The sequence below is a fragment of the Papio anubis genome, chromosome 7 (genome assembly GCF_008728515.1).
Source record: "Papio anubis isolate 15944 chromosome 7, Panubis1.0, whole genome shotgun sequence".
NCBI classification, from domain to species: domain Eukaryota; kingdom Metazoa; phylum Chordata; class Mammalia; order Primates; family Cercopithecidae; genus Papio; species Papio anubis.
Genome location: NC_044982.1, coordinates 152,539,484 through 152,545,531, shown reverse-complemented (window position 1 = coordinate 152,545,531; position 6,048 = coordinate 152,539,484).

Sequence of the window (6,048 nt, the reverse complement as noted above, 5' to 3'; positions counted from 1 at the left end):
TCGCGCCAGTTCGAGTTCACAGCATCAGGCTTGAACCACCGCGCCCGACCAAAGCTCTTAATTCTCAGTATTGTTCAATGGGCATGTTTTGCCGTCTTCATGAAATGTATCTATTCTTCGGGTTATTTCAGATCCCATCGCTAGTTATGGTCAGTAACTTTCATACTAATCATTTTATAAAAATGTCAGAGATTTAATTGCTGATGTTCAATATTAAGGCATATTTTATGCTCCCATTTATCCATAAGAAGTCAAAGCCTCCTACTAATTCCTGGATTGAAGTGGTGCTCACCATTCCCTCTGCTATCAAATATTTCCAAATTAATTAGTTATTTCAATGTTTTTGCCCTATTTGGATTTGTCCAACTATTTAATTTCTAATTAAACTCATTTTACTTAAGTTACAAACTAAGTGGATGTCTAGGTTTGTTGTTTCCAGATTTATTTCAGACGTTAGGAAAGTTATATTCAGCCTTTAATATATTTAATAGAACAAAACTCAAGTTGTTGTTTTGCTAATTATTCTCTATATAGATTAAAACGTTAATCTCTGTTAAAATCATGCTATTTAGTACTAAGTTTTGTTGGATGAAGGGAGGATCAAACTGGGGCATATCATTTTTTAAAATTATACTTTATGTTCTAGGGTACATGTGCACAACGTGCAGGTTTGTTACATATGTGATCATTTTTTTCACAACAGAGTTAACTGAGTGAGTGGCTCTGAATTGCTCATTAGGCGCAAGTTTCCTGTGACACTGTTACATGTGAGCTTCCAGTAGGAGTGCCCTCTCATGGAGACGGTGGTTATTCATCAGTCAAGAGGATTTAAGTGTGTATAATTACCAGCTAGAACATTCAGTATGCAACAGGCTTCCTTCTGCCTTCGTGTGTAATAGTGGTCTTTAAAGCTGGAGCTTTTGCTGAATGTTGATATATTACAACGATATCCAGAAAATGCACTCTATTTCCTTGCTAATCCAAAGCAGACAATGGCATATTTCTAAATTAATAAGAACACTGAAAACCACAAACATTTATTTCCATCATCTTGTTGCTGACATTAGGATACATGTAAAAATTTAATCCAAGTTCAACTTAAATTCTTCCATCAGTTTTTGTTTAGTTGCTGTGGAGTTTTATAGGAAATTCAGAGAGCTATAGGTTTCTCCTGTAAGTTCTCTTCAATAATTTGATTCTTGCCAATAATAAATCTGTCCATTGTGGTAAATGATGCTTTTGTTATTCACATTGCCTTATGTTTATTTAACACAAAACTCTATTTGTATGTCTCCACTGAAATCCTTGGTAATTTTTGATTGTCTATTAACTTGTGTTTTAAAATTGGCATTGAGTTTCAAATCACACTGTATAAGCTGCCAATGGTATGACACTCATTGTTTATTTTAAAGCCATGATAAGTATAATTCACTTTTCTGTTAAATGGACTCAGTTCCAAGTAGAATTACAAGGTATAACAAAATGTCTTTGAAATAAACTTTGTAGAAGAGAAAAAAGCAAACAATCCTTGATATGAATCAAGAAATTTAGATTATCCTCCTGGCTAAGCAACCACCTGCCTGTAATCTTGTAAAACAAACTTGGCTTCATTGACATCTCTCTCCTTGTCAGTAAAGTAAGACAGAAATAATTGAATTCATTATTCTCCCTATCGGTAAATAGCTATGACTTTAGTTTATGATTATTGTCTTTAATTATTGGCAATACTTTGAATAATTTAAAAATGCTAGGCTAGGCATGTCCCTTGTACTCATTTTATACCTCAAAAATATTCACAATTGATGGATTAGTCGTATTTAGAAAAACATGCATAGCTTTAAGTATGAAAATGCAATGTTGATTTGAGGGTTTTTTGTTGCTGGTTTTCATCATAAGTTCACCAGTAAGATTTTACTTTCAATGTAGCATAGTATCATTGATTTTACTTAAGTCTGTTATTTTTCCTTTTTCATTGAGTATACAATATATCTAATTCTTCAGTGTTATTATTGTTTATATGTCAGGTAGGAATGCTGATCATGTAGGGTTTGGAATTTTTCAAAGCCTATAGCATTTTGAAGTCAATGCCGTAGACTTTCAGGAAAACAAATGAAACAGCAAAAGGACTCATTTTCCATTTGATACCTTATAAATATAATTATATAAGGAAATTCTCTTCACCCACTATAGGATTCTGCTCTCAGAAATGTCTCTGTTTCCATTGATTTTTGGAGCAAATGGCCTGCAAATGAAAATCTCACTTAGACATGTTACCAATTTTAGTTCAAATTTAATATTTTAATAATTGTGTTATGAATACTAGTACTAAAGCATCACTTGTAAATCAGTATTAGGTTCTATGCTGGAAATACAGTGCATATACAGGCCAGACATTCTTGAAAAACCACATAATAGTAGAGCTCATGCTTGAATAGTTTACGACCTTCTGGGAAAAATAAACCCGATAAATTAAAATTTGCATACATTTATAAAGTCTGCGGAGATTTTGTTGGCCCATTAATGGACGTAAAAAAAAAAAAGACAGCATACCTCTTGTATGAATAATAATTGGTGGTGTACAGTGAAATTTTTCTTTTAGGGTTTCCTTTTTTAAATTTAAAAAAAAATTTTACTGGCCGGGCGCGGTGGCTCAAGCCTGTAATCCCAGCACTTTGGGAGGCCGAGTGGCTGGGATCGGGCTGGGTCAGGAGATCAAGACCATCCTGGCTAACACGGTGAAACCCCGTCTCTACTAAAAAATTACAAAAAACTAGCCGCGCGAGGTGGCGGGCGCCTGTAGTCCCAGCTACTTGGGAGGCTGAGGCAGGAGAATGGCATAAACCCGGGAGGCAGAGCTTGCAGTGAGCTGAGATCCGGCCATTGCACTCCACTCTGGGCGACAGAGCGAGACTCCATCTCAAAAAAAAAAATTTTTTTTACTTTAAGTTCTGGGATACATGTGCAGAACGTGGAGGTTTGTTACATAGGTATACGTGTGCCACGGTGGTTTGCTGCATCTATTAACCCATCCTCTAAGTTTCCTCCCCTTGCCTTGGTGTGTGTTGTTCCCCTCCCTGTGTCCATGTGTTCTTATTGTTCAACTCCCATTTATGAGTGAGAACATGCAGTGTCTGGTTTTCTGTTCCTGTGTTAGTTTGCTGAGGATGATGGCTTCCAGCTTCATCCATAACCCTGCAAACGACATGATCTTATTCCTTTTTATGGCTTCATAGTATTCCACGGTATAAATGTACCACATTTTCTTTATCCAGTCTATCACTGATGGGCATTTGGGTTGATTCCATGTCTTTGCTATTGTAAATAGTGCTGCAATAAACATATGTGTGCATGTGTCTTTATAGCAGAATGATTTATATTCCTTTGGGTATATATGCAGTAATGGGATTGCTGGGTCAAATGGTATTTCTGGTTCCAGATCCTTGAGGAATCGCCATACTGTCTTCCACAATGGTTGAACTAATTTACATTCCCCACCAACACTGTAAAAGCGTTCCTATTTCTCCACAACCTCACTGGCATCTATTGTTTCTTGACTTTTTAATAATTGCAATTCTGACTGGCGTGAGATAGTATCTCACTGTGGTTTGGATTTGCATTTCTCTAATGATCAATGATGTTGAGCTTTTTTTCATGTATTTTTTGGCTGTGTAAATATCTTCTTTTGAGAATTGTCTTTTGGTGAATTTTTATTTACCTTCCTTTAATTTCCAGAAACTTTTCCAGATTACTTCCCTGATTGTTTTGTTGATATGTTGCTTTACTGAGAGTAATATATATGTTTAGAGATATTTTTGTATGCATGTAATATTTCTTTCGATATTTAGACCATTTCTAATTTTATGATTTACTGATATTGACTCCCTCTAGCTCAACTGTGGTTATAGCAAATTAGAGTAATTCCAATCAACAAGTAATTTCCATCAATGTTCATCAACTACCTAAGGGTTATCTCATCTCAGCCTCCTTCACTTTTCCTGATGCTTCTTTTCCAAAGTTGATACCACTAGTTTGTTGCCAGTTTTACTTTTATTTTTTTCAACCTTCAGTTCAATGGTTGTTTTGTTTGTTTTTGCTAATATTTCCACATATAAGTAAACCAAGGTCTATTTTTACTAAAACCATAACTTCTAAATTAAGGCAAAGGATAACAGGAATGATTTTAGAATAATTAACTGGAATTAAAATATCTACAAATAATATCCATCATCTGAATTCATAGCTTCTTAGGCATTATGTCATCTTAAAAAGCAACTGATTTGATAAACAACGTCTACAAAAAATCCTGCATTATACTTAATGGTGAGGAACTGGAAGTGTGTTTGCTAGGTTTAGAAACAAGGCCAGGATGCCTTCTCTTATAACTCCTATTCAACATTTTACTGGAAGAAATAGCTGATGTAATATGTGAAAAAGAAGGAAAATGTTTATAGATTGGAAAGGAATGAAATAAAATGTCTTCATTTGTAAATGACATGTTTTGCCATGGAGAAAATTCCAAAGAAATGTTAAAAAATAAAAATACCACCAAGATCAATAAGGTCAATAGGATACAACGTTAACATATAAAATCAATTTCTTTTCTATATTCCATAAACAAACATTTCAGAATTTTAAAAAAGAATGACACAATCACAAGAGCACCAAAAACTTTTTCATTAGCACCAAAAAATGAATTACTTATATATAACTGTATATAGAGTCTATATGTAGAAACCTACAAAACGTGATAAAAGACTAAAAGAAGATCTAAATAAATGGAGAAATATTCCATATTCATGGATTGGAAGACTCAATATTATTTGATGTCAACTGAACATATAGATTCAAAATAGCAATAAAAATAAAAATTGTATTTAATAGCTCTTAGCTAATTGATTCTAAAGCCTATGTTGAAAAGAAAAAAGACCTAAAATAGGCAAGATAATACTGAAGAGAAACAACGTTTGAAGACTCATGCTACCTGGTTTTAATATTTAGTATAAAGCTACCGTAATCAGGACAGCATGGCATTGGTTAAAATTAGATACATAGATCAGTGGAAGAGAAGAGACAGTCTAGAAGTAGCACACACAAATATAGTCAGCTATCTTTGAAAAAGGTGAAAAGACAGCGGAGAAAGAATTATATTTTCAACAAATGATGCTGAAGCAGTTATATATCTGTATGCAAAAAAAGAACCTAGCAACAAACCTTATACATGTCACAATAATCAACTCAGAAGAGATCACAGATCTAACTGTAAAATATAAAGCTATAAAAATTCTAGAATAAAATACATGAGAAAAATCTATGTGAACATGGGTTTGGTTATGCTTTTAGCTTTAATACCAAAAGCACGATTTGTGGAAGAAAAGTTTGATGCTGGACTTTATTAAAACTAAAAGTGCCTGCTCTGCAAAAGACAAGTTAAGAAAACAGAAACACAAGCCACAAACCAGGAAAAAATGTTTGCATAGCAAAAATCTGATAAAGGACTGGTATTCAGGATATACAAACACTTCTTAAAAGTCAACCCTAAAATAACAAACATCCTAATTTAAAAGTGGGCAAAAGATCTGAACAGACATCTTACACAAGATGATATACAGATGACAAGCACATGAAAATACACTCTAATAATTTGTCATTAAGGAACTGAAAATTAAAACAACTAGATATGCACTTATTAGAATGGCTAATATCCAAAAAACCCAAAATACCAATTGCTGATGATATGGAACAACAGGAAATTTCATTCATTGCTGATAGTAATGTAAAATGATATAGTCACTTTGGAAGACCCAGCTTGGCAGTTTCTAACAAAAGTAAACACAGCATTATCATTTGACCCAGAAGTCATGCTTCTGGGTATTTACTGAATGTTTTTTAAACACATGACAACACAAAAACCTGCAGGTAAATGTTTATAGTGGCTATATTCATAATAGCCAAATTTGGAATCAACCAAAATATTCTTCATTAGGCAAATAAACACACTATTATACTTTGATGCAATGGAATATTATTCAACAATAAAAAGTAAGGAGT